This window comes from Pelodiscus sinensis, chromosome 8 (assembly GCF_052426305.1).
Source record: "Pelodiscus sinensis isolate ZL-2025 chromosome 8, ASM5242630v1, whole genome shotgun sequence".
NCBI classification, from domain to species: Eukaryota; Metazoa; Chordata; order Testudines; family Trionychidae; genus Pelodiscus; species Pelodiscus sinensis.
Genome location: NC_143059.1, coordinates 8,330,125 through 8,351,507, shown reverse-complemented (window position 1 = coordinate 8,351,507; position 21,383 = coordinate 8,330,125). Strand labels below are relative to the sequence as shown.

The 21,383-nt window shown below is 39.9% G+C and overlaps 1 protein-coding gene and 1 long non-coding RNA gene across 16 annotated transcripts in view; one reads left to right on the top strand and one right to left on the bottom strand.

The window, feature by feature from the left end:
* LOC149523969 (uncharacterized) overlaps positions 1-16,182 on the top strand; it is a 98,078-nt gene extending 81,896 nt beyond the window's left edge. For 5 of the 11 annotated variants that reach the window (XR_016350153.1, XR_016350154.1, XR_016350155.1 and 2 more), the window contains 3 exons: positions 76-126; positions 2,449-2,509; positions 16,043-16,181. This is a non-coding gene — a long non-coding RNA (uncharacterized LOC149523969). Of the gene's footprint in view, positions 1-75; positions 127-2,448; positions 2,510-2,725; positions 2,863-16,042 lie in introns of those variants that run through there. The other 6 variants (XR_016350157.1, XR_016350147.1, XR_016350151.1 and 3 more) reach the window with 3 other exon arrangements.
* Positions 1-21,383, bottom strand: part of LRMDA (leucine rich melanocyte differentiation associated) — an 865,870-nt gene that overhangs the window by 181,067 nt on the left and 663,420 nt on the right. The window lies entirely within an intron of this gene.

Genomic DNA, 21,383 nt, shown 5'->3' with positions numbered 1-21,383 from the left:
ATTCAATTAGACAGCTGGCAACCCTACCTTCTCTTCTGGTATTGATCAAATTGTTTATCTTTAAACCCTGTTTAGATGCTGAGGAAGGAGGAACTATGCATCTGCAAAAGAATGGCAACTCGGATGGTAAGATGCATTCACTATTGTTACACTACAGAGTGAGTGAGCATGTATGTATAAAAGAGGCTCCACTGTTTCAAAAGTGCTGGTTTTCTCCCCGACTCAGGGGACACAGAAAGGTTTTCTTCCACAACAAAATTCATGGAAACAGAAGTCTTCTGCCTATTAACTTACAGATTCAAACAGGCAATCTGATGCCACCCTTTCCCGGACAGCTGATTCATTAGGTTAAACAATGCTACATTGCTAATATTTTTATCAGCTTTATCTTAGATGGCTGTGTTATGCTCTCTTAGCCACTCAAAACTCAACTTTCTTAACTATGTGAAAAACATTGAAACACTAAAGAGGTTTATTCAATGAGAAGCCATCCTCTCCCCCCACAACCTCTTGCTCTTTCCTTCCCTTAAAATAAAATAAAAAGTAACTCAGGACTTTCTATATAAAAAAATATTTCTTTGGAAAGCTATCAAGTCGTCATCAGCTCTGGTTAAAACCAGAATGAAGACTTCAGTTGGAATAAAGATTATTATAAAATGAACTTATTGGGGCAAATTTTTGAAGCCAACTTTGGCAGGAATGGAATACGGTTTTCATTTGCAGTCTTGTGCTTAATGGCTTAGAAATAAAACCACAAAGAAAGGAAGCCCATGAGGCTTCCAACTTTTAAGACTTTTAATGGGAAATTTTGGAGGACTGAAAAGGAACAGAGGAAAATCCAAATTTTAGAAATCCGTTTTGGTAAATCTTTATTCAGACTATGGAGACTCCAAAAGTAGAATGTCTAAACATTTTTTTTAGGGTCAGAATCATATTATCTTACCTCAGCTTGCATTTAGCATACATTCAGAACTAAAAGGAGGGTTTTTTCTCCCCCTTGAGTTAGATACTGCCAAAATATTCTAAGAACTCATTGTGTGTGATTCTGGCCCAAACTCCACATCTCTGCCTCAGCTCTGTGTAGCTTCCATATGTGTAGCTCCATTTCCACTGTGTAGCTTCCATATCCATACTTCAAACCCAAGTCTAAACATCATCTGATTACTATTACTTTAGCCCATATCACTCTTTGTAAATATCAGTTTAGTATATATGTATGTGTGTGTTGTTTGCATCTGTTTATTGATGGCAGACACAGACAGGGCAAGAATTGTTCGTTCAACAGTGTCCTACCCTCATACACTTTTTATGAAATGGCCTCTCCCAGAAAGAAAAGATTGATGACTAAAAATAGAAGATTTAGCAAGGGGAATATTCACAGAGCTAAAATAGAATGATAGAACCAAGCTCCCTTTCTTCGGATCCTATTTAGCCACCATTGCTTTGCATCCAAAGTCAACTACTTGTTTAATTTTAAATAGAGGCTCCACATATTAGACCTCCAGATTGAGAGAATATTCCTAACCCCAGAAACAGACGACAAAAAACAATGCTTACTGTTTCTCTAGGAAGGAAAGGTAAGATTGTGCATATGCATGTCATTGTCACTTCAGAAAATATTTGGATGAGCTTTAACTCCTATTAACATAATTTATTATTTGTAGGATAGTAACATGTAAAGGCCTTTACTGTGACTGGCGTCCTGTTTTAGCACACACTATAGAAAGCCACAGTCTCTGCTCTGATGAGTTTCAGTCGACCCAGACTAGAAAGAAAGAGGGAAAGGGAAGATCATCATTCCCTTTTCATAAATGGGGAAACTGAGGCACAGAGTGATTATTTGACTGGCCAAGCACCAAACAGGAAGTTTGTTGCAAAGCCAGATGCTGACCTTGGATCTCCTGGAGTCCCTTCTGGTGCTTTAATTGCAAGACCATCCTTTGTGCTTGGTTCATTTGGCCTAATTAATTAAGCCAGTCATGCAACAAGGCTGATCTAACGCTCTAAGTTTACTGCTCCACACATCTCAGCCCATATTTTGTTCATTTCATCTCAGTACAGTTTAACTCTGATTTTTGTTGTTGTTATAGTTGATTCAATATACTTCAATGTGTAATATATTTTATTCCATTCAATACAAGACATTCTGTTATATTGTATTCAGTCTGGTATACTTTCTAATCAATTCTGGTATATGCTTCAGTTCAATACACTATATCTATTCTGCTAGGTTGTATTTATTTCAATATGATTTATATCTATTTTGCTATATGTTACATTAAGCTCTCTGCATGTTGTATCCATTTCTTCATCCATAACATCCATTTTGTCATGTGCTCTGGTACATGCCCTATCTGTTTTGATGTGCTTTTACATCCTGCTTCTGGTTACAGTTATTTTTCTTTACATTTGTATGGTATTAATGCCATTTGTTTCTCATCTGTCTAGGCACTAATTCTGAATCAACTACTTCATATCCAGAGAATGGTGAAGTAAAACACAGTATGTGGTTAGTAGTAATAAGCATGTGTGTATTATTTACTCTTTATTGTTATAAAAATTATTTTGGATGACAGTAGAGTGGGCTCTGTTGAATTTATATATACCTCAATGTGATACAACTTCAAAACCTTATTTCAATGTAAGTTAAAATATTTTCTTTTTAAAATACAATATATTTTAGACTGTCTGAATGCTTTTCTTTTCTTTTTTCAATTTCTGTCAGAATTTAAAGAACAAAATGGTATGTTTTATTCCAAAGAGAAATCAGAAGCAACAGTCAAACTCCAGAAGTTCAAAATCAAGATCCTGGGCCATTAAAAAGATGATGATGAGATGATTTTTCAACCAAATATTTTTAAACGCCAGACATTTTAAGTTTATGTTGTCCGTTTCCTTCGGTCTTGTGCCTTTGGGGAGCATGCAGTAACATTTGAAACGTTTCCCATGGAACTATGAGGCTTAGAAACTTTGTTTAAAAGATTAAACAGATTTAAGTATTGTAATCATGGAATAGCTTGACTAAGAGCTGGGACTAGGATGCATTGCACGACTCCTATAAAATCATGGGAGCTGGCAATATGGAAAGGCACTGAGGGCTCATCCCCACAGTGCATTAGTTCACACCAAATGCAAGTAAATTCGAGTACATCCTGCAAATACTTCCATTTGCCATCAGGGATCTCTCCAGGGTAAATTGGGGAGAAATTTCCCTCCGGAGGCAAAAGAGCACCAAGAGGCAGCTGCTGACCCTCGCTGCAGCTCCATTCTTGGGGGCAGAAGTGGGGGAGGGGGAGTCTAGAAGGTTAGACTCCAGGCTCCCTAAGGCAGAAATGGTGTCTCCCTATCTGTTGGAACAACCCGAAGCCCTTTGTGGGTACTAACTGAAGAAAACAATGTCCCTCCTGCTACACCTCTACCATGACCTAATTCTAAACACCCCTGTACTGTGTCACAGGGGGGAACTGGTCCTCTACCTGCCTCAGTAACCTGTGACCCCAGGGAAGGCGGAAGCAGGATTTGCTTACTGTTAATTCAGTGACTTTAGTACAGCTCCCCTGGCCTCCAGCTATAGCTGTTGATACACAATGAAGTCCTTCTCCCTTGGAGTCTCCTACCAATAATTTCCCTTGTGTGTCTGGGGTTTGAGGTGGGGGCCCCATCGATAAAGTCACAGATGCAGAGTCCTCTTCACCGTTGCTAGCTGGGTTGCTCAAGAATTTTCATGCCAGCTGAACAATGGTTGGAAGGGAGTGATTTGGGGCTTCATCCCTCACTCACATTGCATTCAACCATCCCTCTCCTCTCGCAGAAACTTAGATCATTGTAGCATTTAGGTGCCAGATGAGAAACAAAGGCAGCCCAGGCCTTATATTACACAGACAGAGTTTTAATTTTCCGCCTTTCTTTCTACTTTGAAGTGTATGAAAGTTTACTTAATGTCAGCTTAACAAAAACAGACAAGATTCCTATAGCTAGATCTTTACAGCTTGTAGGATCCTGGCTGAGTTATGTGCGATTGCTTCTACAAGGGAAATAGACTTCCAGATTAATTATTTTGCAGCGCTTGTGAGGGTGAGGTTTTTCTTCATGCAGAGACCCTGCACAAGGCCAATGTATCACTTAATTAGCACGTGAGCCCTATTCTGAAGATTTAAATGACGCACCAGTTTTGTGCTGGGCTTCTGTACAGTGGTAAATGTCACATTTTGTGAATGCTAGCTATTCATACAATCAGTGAGTATTACTCTATAGTATGCCTTTGAGCATATGATCTCCAAGCATTTAACAAAGGTGCGTAGAGAGAGAAGCATCATCATTTTGCCGATGAGGAACCAGTGGTTAGAGAGAGGTCACATAGGAGATCAGCAGCAGAATTAGAGTGCCGCATCTCCTGACTTCCTAGTGTGTGTCTCTCTCTCTCTCTCTCTCTCTCTCTCACACACTCACACACACACACACACACACACACACACACACACACACCATATTTACCTGCTTTTTATTATCAGGGATGGTCTAGACGGTGCTTAGTCTTGTTGTGAGGCTAGGGGACTGGACTCGATGACCTCTCAAGATCCCTTCAGGTTCTAGTGTTCTATGATTCTATTACTTTTGGCTTATATAGAAGTTATATAGGAATGTTTGACATAATATAGATTATATGACTTGATCCTCAAATTATTGGCCAAACTCTCAACTCAGTTACACCAGTGTACATGTGAAGTGATTCCATTCAAGCCCATGGTGCTTTAAAGCAGAGAAAACATAAGTGGAAGCCACATATTTTATTTGTTTTGCCTCCATTAGATGAATACACTGTGTGAAACTGATTAGTGACCTTTTGGCATGACACGTTACAGTGCCCCATTTTGTGAAGTCATTAATAAACCCAATTTTAAATAAATTTTTACAAATAAAGCGTTCCTACTCATGCTTAGACCTTGTGTGTCAATTTTCATTCCAGAGCGTTTTTTTCCCCTCTTAACAGCTGACATCTAAACTGCTTGAGCATAATTTATAATGGAAATGCTGACACAAATTTAACTGCAGTGGCACGAACAATGCTAGAATATATATAAAAAAGAGAAGACTCCTTAAAATAAATGACAAGAAGTTCAAAACTCAGATTAAAAGCATATGGACATGAAATCATTTTATTGATGATTATCCTGAGGGTAGTCAAACATCCTGCCCTCTGCAGAATACTCCAGTGAGAGGGATTTTTAAGGAGTCATGACTTCTAAAAAGTTTGTTGAAAAATTCTCCATATGTTACACACCATAACAATTCTTCACTTGTATTTTCTATAATTACACATTTCTATCCAGTGTTTGGGCTATTAGCATTCACAAACACCCTCTACAACAAAAGCAGTCATTTTGAAAAGAGAAAACCAGGAAATCTAACACTCTTCTACATGACCAAGATGGTAAGAGCTGCTGCAGTTGCCAAACACGATACACAAAACATTTAATTTATAATAGTTAGAACCTGGCCTTTGACCAAGCCCAAAGAACTATGTCTTATTTCACTTGCTCTTGAATATGTCTTTTTCGGAGATAAATGACTGTGCTGTTTGCCAGTTCTCTCCTCTGTTTGGCGTTTTGTTTAGCTCCGCTTGTGACAAGCCAAGAGTTGATGCATCTGCTTGAATGTGTAATATACATCTTTGGTCAACTTAGCTTTTTTCCTTGACAATATTATGTCAAACAATCACATCACAACTGGCTCTGATCTCTTTGTTGTTAGCTAATAAATTAAAGAGTATTTATTATCTGCAATCCTTTTTTCCTTTTTAATGGTGACACATTTGTGGTGAATTACAGGGCAGCTTTATAAACTAGGCTGTGGGCCAGTATCAGCCCCAGCGCTCATGTGAATGTTCCCTCTCCCACTTGGCCTCCCAGCCTGGTGGTAAATCAAGGCAGCTGTCACAGCACACTAAGTTAGTGTGCGTCATTGGGGAGAGCAGGAAGCGTTGCGGGTATAATTCTGTCCATCAAACTAATATGTTATATCAGTAGCTTTGTAATCTTCTGCTATAAGTTATGGGAAGTGACACCTAAGAATTCACTTTGAAAGCAATGTGTTCCTCCAACTTTAAGCCAAAACAGACCCAATCTGCAGCAGGCGTTCCTCTGTTTATATGAACGGATTTGAAGCAGCTAGCAAGCCCTAGCGCGATCAATGCCGCAGTATTTTTATACATTCCACTGCAAATCTCCCTCAGTTTACGGTTTTTGCAACAGAGTTTGTAAACTTTTAAACATGATTTCTTCCCTTCTTTTTTACCCTTGCGTTAACCTCCAGTAGCAGGATAGATAAATATACTCTTTGAATGTTATCATGACAAAGTGAACTCCTGACAGATAGGAATGAATGGGCGACCTATTTCCCTTGTCCATACCCCCTTCAACCTTTGCCTTGACAAATGTGGGAAATGGCCGTGGAGGACAGGAGAAGAATACACACAGCGCTATGATAGGAATGTCAACTTTTCTGTTAAATGTTCACATGACACTGAAAAAAATGAGGGAAGATAACGCTGCCTACTTAAGGTTTTCTAAACAGTTTCACAAAGGTCCAATTCACACTGTATCTCCTCTGAAAGGATGCCTTATTTCCAGTGACTTTTTTAATGCTTTTGAAGACCAATAAAAGAAGGAACTTGGGCTCAATTAAGTCTTTTTGTGAGGTGTGATCTGATCTGAGAGAAGTCTAAGGGGCATCTTCAAAGAGTCCTAGCCAGACAAGCATGCCCTACCTCCCCCATGCACTGAAACTGAATATCTACAAAAAAACACCCCCTAAACATCTGTATTTATACTGCCAATTCAAAGTTTGATAAAGAAGATGGTGAGAATTTTATTTTTGCTGATCCTAGGTCTTAAATACCATGAAGAAATTTGCTAATTGGAAACTTTTATAATCCAAGTTTTAAAAGCAGAAAACAGTTTCCGTGTTTCCCTCTAAATCCTCTTTTTAGATCCAAGGAAAAAAAAAAAAAAAAAGCTTGGGAAAAAAATCAGAAAAAAGAAGCTTAACAGAAAGTATTCATTGGAGACACTTTCATAGTTTAATCAAATCTTCTACTTATTAAAACTTAACCCGTAGGAGATTTAAAACATTTTCAGGGTTGTGAAACAACAACTTCTGTTTCTCTTTATGTATGGGATATACCAACGTTACTCCAGCGCTTCTTTCAAGGTCAACTTGAAAATCATGAGTGATATTTCACAGGGTCACATGGCAAACCACATAGCCTAAACACATAAGAAATCTTATATTTAGGAACATCATGCCTTGCTCACATGGCTTAAAAGTATGAAAAATTACATGCCAGCCTTGGTTAAACAGAAAAGCAAGCAAGCAAGCAAGCTCACTTCTACCTACAATGGAATCTATTTTAAGTGAAAACTTTCATTTTCTTAGTCTGTTCATCCTGGAAAATTAAAGCAATATTAGCTTGGTCATTTTTCTCCGTAACACCATTTCCAAAATCATCCGTCAGAGATTCTGTTCTGGTGTAGCAGTTTGTCATTTGGAACCTGATACAACAAAGACATCAAGTATAGCTTCTGAACTAGGTAAAGCCAACTGGCCTGACTTCAAAGGACTCCAGCGTGACAGGAGGTGGTGGAAGGGTAGATGAGGGAATCAAGAGGAAATACATCATCACAAGAACTGTTATTGGGAGTCACACCTCTATGTAGCCAGGGCAGGACATTGTAACCCATCAGTAGAGGCCCCCCATCAGGCAGTAGGGCTTGGTATATCCATACCTTGCACACATTACAATCAAAGCTCAGACTGTCCCATCCCTTTTTTTTATGTACCTGCTATGTGCTGCACTGCCATAGTGCAAGTAAGAGCTAAATATTGCACCATTTCTCAAGCACCTTTTCTCATGTAAGGAAGTTGCCTTCATATTAATGTCAAGGCTTCCTCCCACCCCTCACCCCAGAAGGTGAGTTTTCTTCCCCAGCAACAGTATATAACTTTCTGTACTCATACCACAGAAGCACCACAAAATACTAGGTTTTTATCATCACTTTGGTAGCTTGTAAGCTCTCTCTTTTGCACCCACTGGACTTTACAAACCCCTTCGTTCTAAAAGGACTGAGGGACTTCCACAGGACCTTGGGGAACAGCATCAATGGACTATGCTAAGACCTTTATTAAAACTTGTGTTGCTGCTTCCTTCACTCTCTGGAATCCCTCTATAATGAGATTCTTGGGGTAGCTATGTAGACACAGATCTTGAAGGCACAAAATAGACAGGACATGGGAAAAGGGGGTTATGTGGATCACCTGTACCCATGAGCTAAGAGAAGGAATTCCTGGCTATATTTGTGGGAAGCCCAATCATGTCCTCCATTATGGAAAAATAGGAAAATCAGTGAGCTAAAAATAGGCTTCTTTCCCCAACATAGGCTAGTATCATTCAGGAGAAAATGAGCCCGCAAGGACTTTTGTTCAGACATGAACTGGATCAAAAGAGAAAGGTTTTATTTTAAAACTTGAAGGCAGTTCAGTTATCAAATGGATTAAACTCTGTTAAGACTTTTAATCGCAGAAATGAATTGGCAAAAGGAACAGCAGGGGAAAAGCAGATTAAATGTGTATGTTCAAGATATAGTTTCCCCTGTTCATTTAATAAAACAAATAACATTATTAATGTCAATACAGGGGCCGAATTTTCAAATTAACCCTGGTAACATACGAGGTGTCAGACAGTTTCATGCCCTCTTGCTTTCATTTTGAGTTTTGATGTAATCTGACCTTATATGGCAGAGCTGGAATTCAAAACAAACTCAGATCTATCTCTTCATTTGGTTTTGTCTAAAATGTGGATCCCAACACACATACAGCTTCATAGCAAAACAAAGGTAAACAATGAAGTAGTCTTCAGAAACAATTTTCAGGTCTGCTGAGAAGTTTACATGCTTGTACTGGTGTGGCCCTGTCTGGCATATGGAGACACTTTAGGATATTATTGGTATCAATATTATAAAATTTAAAGGAATCTGACTAGATATGCCATGTGAGACATCTGTGAAAACGTTGAGATTTGTGAAGTATAACAATCTTGTTTCTATATTTGTATCAACCTTGTATTGTGAGTTAACAACATGTATGGTATATCTTCATAACTTGTGCTGTGGCTCTCAGCAACACCCCCAAATAAATTCACTGCCTCGGTGTCTTCACTGTTGAGTCTGTTCAATGGCCCATCAAGATCCTTAGTTGTACAAAGAGCTCCTTGTAAGAAGCCAGGGATTACTCCTTATGGGCATGTCTACAATACGGAATAGATCGACCCTCCGGAGGTCAATCTAGCATTTAATTTAGCAGGTCAAGTGTAGACCCCCAAATCAAATGCCAAGGGCAGCTAACATCAACATCAGCATCTTCGTTCTGTGAAGAGTAGGGGAAGCTGATGGGAGCATGTGCTCCCATCAGCCTCCCACAGTGTAGACACTGCAGGGGATGGCTTAAGGCCAGTTGAATCCAGGTACTCATTTTGCATAACTGGATGGCATACCTTAAGTTGACCTGCCTGGTCTAGTATAGATCAGGCCTATGAGTCAGCAGGACTTGAAGATAGGAGTTTACAAGCTTTTTTCTGTGTGTTTAGGACAAAGGAAGTTTCAGACATCTGGCAAAGGATATAAAAAGGCTCCTGCATCTCCTGTATTTTGTCTTCCTTCCTGCTTCCTACCTTTGGAGTACTTTGTTATAAACTGAAGCACAGCACAAAGGACTGATAGACCCATCCAAGCTGTGGATGTGGTCCAGAGAGACTTTCAAGCTAGCAAACTTACCAACACAGCTAAGAACTTGATACAAGGACTTTGTAACCTTATGTATGGATCTAGTTGCTTAACCATTTAACAACTCTCTTCATTTCTTTTTTTTTCTTTCTTTCTTTCTTTTATTATAAATCTTTAGTTTTAGGTACTAAAGGATTGGCTGGCAGCATGGTATTTTGGGTAAGATCCAAGTGAATATTGATTTGATAATGTAGCTGGCTTTTGGGGGTCAGAAGAACATTTTGTATAGTGAGCAGAGTTTTTAAATAACTTCTCATTGTACTGGACCTTTGTGCTAATTGGGAACCAGAGGATTGAAATGCAATAAAGAGGCCTGTGTGATCTCATTTTTTTAGCTTCTTGATAACTAGTGAGGAGGATGAGCAGCACAGTTTGTGGCTGGTTGCTGAACTAAACTTCAGTGCTCTTCACCAGCTTTGGGAGAATTTACTTTTCTTTTAGCAGCCTGGCTTAAACGTGGCATTTTCAGTGAGAGTTACCCTATGCACCCCAGGTTACAAGTGGTATAAGACAACTCCCTTGGTTTCTTGCCTATGTTCAAACCTAGAAAACATTTACTAAGTCCTACCATATAACGTAGGTGAAGCAATATCTAGGCAAGGTAAGAGGTCAATCTAAAGAGCTCTCTTTTGTGTCTTAAATTGATTTGGCATAACTATACTATTATTTTGCATTTACTGGCCTATATCCTCAAAATTGACTTGTGACTTTGGGTGCCCTCCTTTATATTCAAGGAGACCTGACTTTCTTCAGGTAGCTGATTAATACTTCTAAAATTTAGGCCACTTGATGGTATCTCAGTTTGGGCCTCCAAAATCTTGTCACTTTTGAAAAGAGTTTGCAAGCAGGCATCTTACAGCACTTTCCTAATATCAGACTTTATAATGCATCCCAATGAAGAAGCTAGACATTTTACAAATACACAAAGTATTTGCTTATGACCATGCAGTTGGACCAGTGGCATAGCTCAGACCAACAACAATGAAAGATATTCTAAATCATCCATCTGGGAGCTGAAAACATGTAATTGGCCAGGCTGGGTTAGAGCAGTGGTCTGCATAGTCCAACATTCTGTCTTTTGACAGTGACTGGTACCAGATACTTCAGAAGGAGTGAACAGAATAGGAGAATTACTGAGTGATCCATCCCTCTGTCAATCAGTCCCAGCTGCTGGCAGTCAGAGATTTAGGGACACCCAGAACAACAAGTTGCACCCTGAGCGTCTTGGGTAATAGCAATCGATGGCTCTATCTTCCATGAACTTATCTCTCTTTTTTTTTTGAACATGCTTATGCTTTTGACAACGAGTTCTACACATTGAGTGTGAATTCAGTGAAGTATATTTTTGTTATGCTTTAAATCTGCTGTCTATTAATTTCATTGGGTGACAGCTGGTTTACGTGTTATTTACTTTTTCACATTACACTGCCTTATTCATTTGCTCCACTGGTGGATTTTATACTCTTCCATCATATCTCCTTTCAGTCATCTTTTCTTTAAGATCAAAAGTCCCAGATGTTTTAATATTTCTTCATAGAGAAGCCATTCCATATCCTGAATCATTTTTGTTGCTCTTCTCGGTACTTTTTTTCCCAATTCTAGTGCATCTTTTTTTCAGATAGGCAACCAGAATTGCAATGCAGTATTCAAGGTAAGGGCGTAACACAGATTTTTATAGTGGCATTATGATATTTACTGTCTTATTACCTAGCCTTTCCCTAATGGTGTCTAACATTCCATTAGCTTTTTTGACTGCTGCTGCATACTGAGGACATGTATTCAGAGAACAACCGCCAAGGACTCCAAGACCTCTTGGTTGAGTGGTAACAGCTAATGTACACCCCAGATTTGTGAGATCCTTTTTAAATTCTTCACAGTCAGTTTTTAATTTAACTACCTTGACTAAGGTAGTATAATCTACAAAGGGAAAACATTTTCCAGTGAAACCATTATAATAATCTCACAATGTCCTTTAAAAAAAGAATGGAAGAAAACAGCCAAAAATCCTAACCTGTACTTTTGAGCAAATGGTCATACATCTTTCTAAAAGGAAACAAGTTTTGATTATATAGGTCTTATTTATAGGAACTATTATATTGTACATGTGGCTAGGAGACTCTCCATTTTAATTTTTCAATGGATGGTGGCAGAACAGATTTTCCCATTAATTTTTGATAACATAAAACTCTTAGTGCATTATAATCCTAAAAGGCACACATGGTTCCACAGCAGAGCACAAATGATGTCAAACAAAAAAATCAATGCCAGGTCAAATTCAACTCCAGGCTAATCAAGCACCACCCATTAACTTGAATAGGAGCTATGCCCAAATTAAACCGAGGGTGAATTTAGGAGGTTGGGTTTTCTTAGGACAATATCTGGTTTAATTAACAAAAGGAGGTCTTTGTGGTTAAGGGGCTGGATTAAGACTTAGTAGTCCCTGGATCAGTTGTCAGCTCTGCTACAGACTTCCTCAGAGACCTTGGGCAAATCATCAAATCTCTTGGGCAAATCATCAGACCTCTTCAGAGCTCATCTGAGGGCGATAAAGATCATTTCTTTCTTTCATCCTTTGTTTGTGTTGTTTCTTTTAATTCTATGAAAGTTCTTTGGAGCAGAAACTGTCATTTACTAAATAACCGCCCAGCCCCTAGAACAACAGGGCCATGAATTTGGCTGGGGCCTCCGAGCTCAACTAGAACACAAACTAACAAAAATGTTTGCATTTCTGGACATACTGTGGCTCACATCTATATTTGACACCGTCTTTACAAAGTACAGCAACAAATAGCAACAGCATCACATTAAGAGCTTAGAAACCAGGCTTTGTGATCTGCTTTGGGAAGAAAAAGAGGGTAGTTTATAGTTCAGTTTCTGGCAGACCACCTTTTTAGATTAGATTAGATTAGATTAGGATTGACAGACCAATTCAGGTGGGACAAGGAAAGCCAGGCAAAGCATCTCTGTATATGATCATAACTGCATCACACAGAGCCTTTGGTGAAGTTCTTGGTCACCGCACAGTAAAAACCAAATCAAACATTGTGATGTTAGAATGACTTCAAGTGTAGCCCTGCCAGTCTAGCCATTAGCACATTCATTGTTCCTCACAGCTGGATAATAACTATATTTCTCAAGTCATCTACAAAAATTGAAGCAGCCGCAACAGCATGGTCACTTGAGGTTTAGCAGTTGAATAGCTGCCCTTTGTTTTCACGAGTGGTGCTGTAAAGCCAGATAAAAATGTATCCAGTGTTCAAAGTATACCGGAGACACAGTCTGCCCCTACACAAACCAAATATCCAGACTGAGTCATCCTTTACCAGCTATGGCTTGCAAACCCAGCAAAGTTCACTAGCTCCAAGTACTTGGCCTCTCTACTACATAAATTCCTAAAGCTAGCCATGAACAAGTGGTGGGTTTCCTCGTCCCCTCCCTCTCCCCCTCCTCTTCCTCTCCCCCGCACCGCCAATGCTGGAAATTTCAAAAGGGCCTAACAGAGCTGAATGACCAAATCACACTGAAATGCAGTATTGGTCACCACATTCTCTTAGGCTTCTGCGGAAATCCCTGATTTAATTCTCATTGAGCATGTGCAGCACTGACATGTGATCAGCAAGTAATGAGAAAGGTCCCAGAGTGATTAAAAGTGGGTTGTTGCCCGTAAATAACCCCAAAATATAAAAACCTCTGTCTGATGTCAAGACTAATGCACATGACTCAGCTTTTTAGAGGTAATTAATTCATGTGCTTCTCATTACTGCAGTCCTATAGATCATCATCTTTCAACAATACCTATAAAAGAACAGACTGGCTACCCCGGAGATGGATTTGGTCTATTTTTCTGTATTACAGTCCCTCAAAAATTCTGTTAGATTCTGCAGACAGACATGATACAATATATATTCAATGTTGGCCTTTGAAGGCGAAGGCATTTAAGTTACTATGTTACATATGGTTCTCCTAGCTGAGCAATGAACTATTTTTTCCTTATTCTTCTTATAGAGGAGAGAAAAAACACTGCCCTACAACAGACACAATGCAGTGCCCACAGTGCATAGTTCATATCAACTGCATCTGTACTCACCTTCAAAGGGCACCAACTCGAGGCTTCTGGTTTCTCCTCAAGATACCTGTGTGTTTTTCCCAAGCTGCATAGTCCTCTGCCCACATTTTGATATCCCCAACAAGTCAGATTGCCTTAGAAGGCCACCAACTATGCCTTGTTTTTCTCTTTGACAAGTTATGTGGCACTCGGTTTCACCAGAGAGTAGAGTTGCCAGATGTCCGGTATTGACCCAGACAGTTTAGCATTTTCGCCTCCTGTCCGCTAAAAAATTCAGAAAATACCGGACACCTAAAATGTTTTTTTTTGGCCAAGAGGTGAAATACCGGACACCTGGCAACCCTAGCGCCTGGGCCTGGGCCCGGGCCCAGCCCCCGGCCTCCCCGCCCCCGGTGTTCTCCCCTCCCTGGGCCCTGACACCCTCAGGCCCCTGCCCCCGGATCCCATGCTTACCTGGTTCCGCAGGGAAGCTAAGTTGTGGCTTGAAAAAGAACACAAAATGGACACCAGCCTTCCCTGGGTCTTAGTGCTTAACAGCTCCTATCCCTATTCTAACTCTACACTCGTTCTGAAAGGGGCCATGCTGTTTTATTATTTTTTTTGACTTAAGTCTTGAAATCCTTTTTTTTTTTAAAAAACTCGACAGCTTTGGTCTCCCCCCCTATTTTTTCCTCAACATAATTTTTTCCCCAGTGGTTTTTTTTTTGGGGGGGGGGGGAGGAGAGAAGGAGTTTGGTATTTTTGGTTCAACCATCTGGCAATCCTACCAGAGAGTTAACAATAGCAATTTAGTAGCCAGTTACTTAAGTGGAGTATTACTGTCAATACCACCATTGGGCAAGATTTTCAACAGTGGTTAAGGAGGTTTGGTTACCTCAATGTTTGGATGCCTGATCTAAAACATGTGGGTGTTGGAGGAGTAACCTTGCTTTTTAAAAAAAGGCTGAATATTCATCTGCTGATGACCACTGTACTGAAGGCCTCTCAAGCCACTTAAAAAATTCTTAGCCTTTTCAATAAATTAATCTTTCTTCTAACACTAAACAAATGAAATCTTACCTATTGCAGTGACAACAATTCAGAAAAGCAAGTGTCAATAGCCCAAGGATTCCCCTTCCCTCTCCCCCCACCGCCGCACCAAAAGTTCTGTTAAATTTGCAACTAAGGTTTAATAGTAAGAGATGAGGCTACTTAACACTACCACTGAATAACTATGTTGATAAATTTTACTATATTTTTTTCAAACTAATTTAATATTTTTCCATCATTCACACAATATGCAAATCATTTACTAACCACACACAATATATTGGTTTTAAAATGAATTCTTTGTGAATTGTTTCCCCCATTATTTGCTGATCCTCCTTTTTCCTCCTTCTCTATTTCAAGTGGGAAAAATATTTGAAGTTGTTTCCCTCTTATAAACTGCCGTCAGTTGGCTCATTTAAATCCATCTTGTTTCAATCCCCCACACTCTCTGAAACTGCAATGCAACTGACAACCCTTCTTTCTCCTTAATATAAACAGAACACAATAGGAAGAGCAAACATCAGTTGAACTAATCCTGTGCTCTGTGATTCTGCTGTACCCTTCATGATCCTTAGCTAGCTGTTCCTACTTGTAAATGGTAGGAGGCTAAACTAGGTTGACACTGCAAGCTGTATCTCAATTCTGTAGTGAGTTTTGGGATTACACGGACTTCCACTCTACCCACTCTTGCAAATTTCATGCCAGTAAAAACAAAGCAGAGTCCAACGACTATGCTCCAGTCAGATAGGCAACAGGCGTATGCCAGATTGTTTGGACACGTATCACAGTAAGTGTGGAATGCAGACAGATGCATGCTGTCCAAGTGCCCTTGGATTTTCAGAGATATTCCTTTTCTTTTAAAGACTTCCATCTTCAAATGCTCATCTCCAGTAAAAAAAAAAGTCATAAAAGTATAAAGGAGGCTACAGGTTACACTTATAAACAGACTATTCTTTTACACATGCTTAATCAAGACAATCCCTTGTTTAAGTCTTCTGAATCTTTATTGCTGTTTTTGAGGAGACAAGCTTTTGAGACCTTTTATGGCTAATGTCAGAGAAATGAAAAGGTCAGGCAATAAGTGCAGCTGATCACTGGTTTTATTTTGCAGGCCAGGATAAAAAACATGATATATTTGGAGCAATGTGAATTCTTGAAGGTTTAGAATATGATTCAAGCCCTCCTCGTGTGAAGAAAACAGACAACAGCTGGGAAATCATGGAAGAGCTCCAGTGGGGACTTCAGCTGCCTCAGTATACAGCTTTGTTAAATGAACTACCATTTTATTACAAAGCCTGCCTGGATGTCAACAAACCGCTTTAAAAACAGCAGCTGTTCCATGCTTTCTTTTCTACTTTTCCAACAACTTAAGAACTGTAGATTCTTTTGTGAAATGTTGGTTGGTAGTATACTTGGGAAATTTAAAAGATTAAACAGAACAACAGTCAACTGGTGATGTCGTTAGTTGCTTTATGAGGGCGAAGATTCCCAAACACATGTACCCAATGTTACACATGTGTATAAAAATGGCCTACTTTCAGAGAATTTTAGCCCATGCAGAATCCTTTTGGTAGCCTTTGGGATTGCAGATGCTATATAATTATTATATTGTTCAAATCTTTTCTAAAGGTTTGATTAGCACCCAGGTCTTTCATATGCCAACCTGCATGCAGTTCACAAATTTCTGTAAAGTTTGCCTGCATTTGTATTTGTTTAATGCCTCCAAAATATATGCTCTCACTCCAGGCTAATGATAAAGCAGATAAGCCCAAAGGAATAGAAACAAGTTCAAAAGAGTAACAATGATGTAATGTTCTAATGTTTGCCTTTTTAGGTTCCATTTTCACTTATTCTCAAAGCACAACATCAGGCTGATTTATGATTTTATAATTAAGAACAGCAATCCCAAAGACTATTTAGTTATACCTCACATGGAGCTAGCAGCATCATAGGAACTTATGAACTGTCATTCGGGATCAAATCAGTGGTCCACCTGGGATGAGTATCCTACCCAAAGAAGTCAATATCAGGTTCTTTGAGGGAAGGTGAAAGACCACATACCCACTTGGAAGGCTCTCCCTAAACACTGTTACATCATTTTGAGGTTCTTTGAACACAAAAGTGTGCATCTATTCATATAGAATTGCATTTACCCATCTCCCACAGGGCTTAATTAATTCAGACTACCTGTCAGAAATGGCCTGGAGTTACTTTCATTTGAAGCCAGCAGACTTTCCTCAGTAATATAAGTAAACTCCCTAAAAGTGGTTACTTTGGTTCCTTTAGAACGAAGACAAAAGTAATATAGATAACTCTTATTTCAGGAAAATCAGGGTGATTTATGTTACCTCAAGAGAACGTCACATTCTTTTATTTTTCTCTGTTTACCACTTTTCCCCCCTCAAATGTCTTTTCCATGGTCTTTGCTTTCCCTTCCTTCAAATTCAGCTTTCATAATTTTAAGCTATGTATTATCTTTGTGGTATCTCTATTTCCTACTTTTCACCATTCTCTCTCCCTATTCATTCCCCACCCTATATCTTGGTTGAGAAGGGACCAAAGCCGAATCCTTTGTACCCTTTATGTTCAACATCTCAGAGGGTGAGCAACTGAGTCTAAAGACGATGACTTACTTTCTAGTGTAGGCGAATTAAAAGCCCTGGGATTTAGTGCCAGAGGAGAAAACTCACATATTGTAAAAGCTTGCCAACAGTTTAATGCAAAGCATTAAAAATATCTATTTTTAACTCTGAGGATGAGAAAACTTTTTCTTGAAATTCCTTTAAGAAAACCCACACAATACCTTCAAAAGACAAGCAATTCATACCTCTGCTGAACACTAAAAATCATGGTCTCAAGAGAGAAATGGGTTTTATGGCTCATTACAATTTGTAACTCACTAACCTTTGTATGCAATCTTGTAGTCATGTTGGTCCCATGACATTAAGACCAGAAGAAGAGCTATAGGTAAGACTGAAAGCTTATCTCTCTCATCAACAGAAGCTGGTCTTCTAAAAGATATTATCTCACTCACACTGTCTCTCTAATCCTCCTTTGAACACCTCAAGTGTTAGCTGTCCACTTCAATTACAGTGGTTTCTCTCAACTTTTCTTTTAAGTGCTTATGAAACAATCTGCCAACCTTGTATTTAGCTGCAACACTGGTTACCTTTTCCAGAACTAAAGAAGAGCTCTGTGAAGATCAAAAGCTTGTCTTTTTCCATCAACAAAAGTAGATTCAATTTAAAAAAAATCACCTCACCCACTTCTCTCACATAGCCTGGGCCCAACACAGCTACAACACCACAAACAATCAAAAAAATTGTCTCTCTCGGAAAAGGAAAGAGGGAGGATTCATATTTGGAGGAGTGTTAACAGTTTGGGATTGAGAATCCGCAATTCACCATACAGCCCATCAAGTCACTTGGCACCAGTTGGGTTGGCCTCACTTGCCATGCCATGGCTCAGAATTGCAGGACCTTAGTGTGGAAACTCTCTCTCAGAAGAGGCACTCGGTGGTTCTTTTCCACATTAGTAAATCCCTTCCGTTAGAGTAATTTTTCTCACAGGCCTTTAACTGTCCCCAGTTTCCATCCACCGTTCTGTGGAGATGGGGTGATAGAGTTTACTGCAAGGAATCTCTAGTGCAGGGCTACTTAACTTTGGAAGCCCCAGGGGCCACAATGATACACATGCAAATGACGACGACTGCAACTTAAGTGTCGTTGCATATACGTACAAATATATATGCAAACATATGCAAATAGCTTCTTTCACACTGACGGGCAGGAACGGAAAGCACTTCCCACAATGCCCTGGCGCTCCTGATACCTCCTCTTTGGGGGCTAGAAACCTTCAGCCATCCTGTCAGTTTGCATCTTTCAATGTTCATCCAACCGGGGAGATGCCTCGCTGTTGTGGAGCATGTTCCCAGTGGAAGCCATATTCAAAGGATCCCACCTGTGGGCCGCACGTTGAGCCCTGCGTAAACCAAAACTACATCGTGGACCACAAACAAATGGGCCATGGGCTGCATGTGGCCTACAGGCCATGAGTTGAGTAGCCCTGCTCTAGTGGGAACACTGACCCCAAGTTTACTATTTTCAACCTTTGGCAACTATATAGGACTCTTTCCTACTACATTTTTCAACAATTAAAATAATAAAGCCATACAAATCTATTTCAAAGTCATTTGCGTAGGCAAGGGCCGCAGGAAAAGAAAAAACATACACTCTTTTAAACTGGGGATGGCAGCGTGACTCCAGACCAAGGGCAGCCCGTGACTATAGGCGGACTCAGCTGTCGCCTAGGTTGCCGTCTTTAACGGGGTGCCTGGGGCGCCCGATGATATCACGGGGTGGCTGGCGTGCCCAATGATGACGTCACTCCATTGATGGCCATGCAGGTGGGGGTTCCAATCTCACTTTCCGCCTGGTGCGCCAGCTGCCGCAGCCCTCCTCAGGCCACTCCTGCTCCAGACTTGTTGACTTTTGTGGCTGTGGAGAATGTTGTGCAGCTGAACCCAGAGCACACATCAAATACAGCAGCATAGCAATGATTGCACTGCAACATGAGTGCACTTTCCACCCATGGGCCAGGAACTTTTCATTTCCCATTATATATCAATAAGGGTTTTCAAGCCTCAGTTCATCATATGAATGCTTTCAAGCTCACCTCTTGAGCCTGATGCGGACAGGTGCGGAGCAACCAGAGCACCCAATGTCTTCAGTCAGTGCTGAGGGTCGCGCAGGCTCAGGTCTTTGTTGGTAGACTCTGGAGTGTGTATGCTGGTTTGGAAGTTCAAGGGAAGCCTCAGTTTGAAGCAAGGAGGACCAGAAGGAGGGAGCGCAAAAATAAATCAGTTAGGGGGCCTCACATAAGGAAAAAATAAAACAAAAAACCTCACTGTCATGGCGCTCGACTGAGAAGGAGAAAATTTTCCTTAATCTTGTCACTAATTAGGGTGCTGGTGCTATGAAAATGTTTTGGACTGAACGGAATATGAAAGGACTATGTGCATCCCTAGTGATAAACCAAAGTATCAAGGGACTATTCAAAGTGGTACCACTGCATATTTTCATTCAGTTCAAAATGCCCATTGCTGCACTGCTGCTTATAAGCAAAGCAAAAGCAGAAGCTGGGAATGGGTACTGGGGGTAGACCACTTGCCTGTTCCATTCATTCCTTCTGAAGCACCTTGCATTGGCCACTGTTGGAAGGCAGCTACTGGGCTAGGTGGACCATTGTTCTGATCCAGTATGGCTGTTCTTATGTGCTTAAAGAGTTGCATGATGGGTCAGCATCCCACTTTCCAGACTGCATTAGGTTACCCACATTTTTTTTCCTGACTTGGGCTCCTATTAAATCCTCACCTACTATTCAGATGGGCAAGAATACTTCAATATTAGGACCATGTGGTAGCATAAGAATGAATAAATACGGCTGCAATTCTTACCACTCTGGGGTAATTTTCCTAGAAAATGCACATACAACTCCTCACTAAAATGTGAGAAGGGGTTATTAATTGGAGAAAGGTACGAGGACAGATGTACTCATAAATTCTGCTAAAATTATTGGGCCCATTCCATTCCCAGTTCCCCGAGCAACTCAGTGAAGAACTGCAAGGAGACAAGTGTCTCTAGGGAAGAAAAAAAAATAAGATGCTTCATGGGCGTGCTGTGATGATTCCATGAAATTCTAATTCAGGCATCCATTAAATGAAATTATGCAAAAGACATGCCAGACTCTTCAAATGCATGAGTCTAATACCAGCTCACTGAGTTAATCTTGGTCAACGGATGATCAACATTAACGTTTAAAAACATCCCACGTGAAACCCCGATGACTAAAGTCATATTTTTACTTGATTGCAATAATTATTTTTAAACAAAATTTTTCAATAGAAATCATGCTCATATGTAGAACATAATATTGCCATTTGCCCAAAAAGTAGAGAGCTACTTTTATCTCCAAAGGAGAGAGTAAACAGTATAGGCAGGGGTTCTACTTAACCCGCACACCCTGCTAATAAGTTTAAGATAACAGGCCAGTGCATTTAAATAAAATCCAGACTCAATTTAATAGTATTTGTTATAAAGCTCTATCTAATTATATTAGTCAATCTTTATTACTAGGCTCACAAGTGCAGAGAAGTCTATTATAATCCCTCTTTCTAATGATCTCTTCACTATCATAGTCATAAAACTATGCTATAAATTAATCATCTGTTTGCAATCATAAGTAAATATCATCTCAATTAACAATTGATAAATAAATTGTTGACTCCGGAGGCTATTGCTGTTATAAATATGAGTACTGGAGGAATCAGCAAAGCTTTTGCAATTTCTGCAAAAGTGTACTTCTGGGTACTCAGAGGTTTCTGTTTGAGACTGTTTAAATGAGACACATTGTATGGAGCTCATATGAGCCAGTTTTCCACCATCACAGTGCCA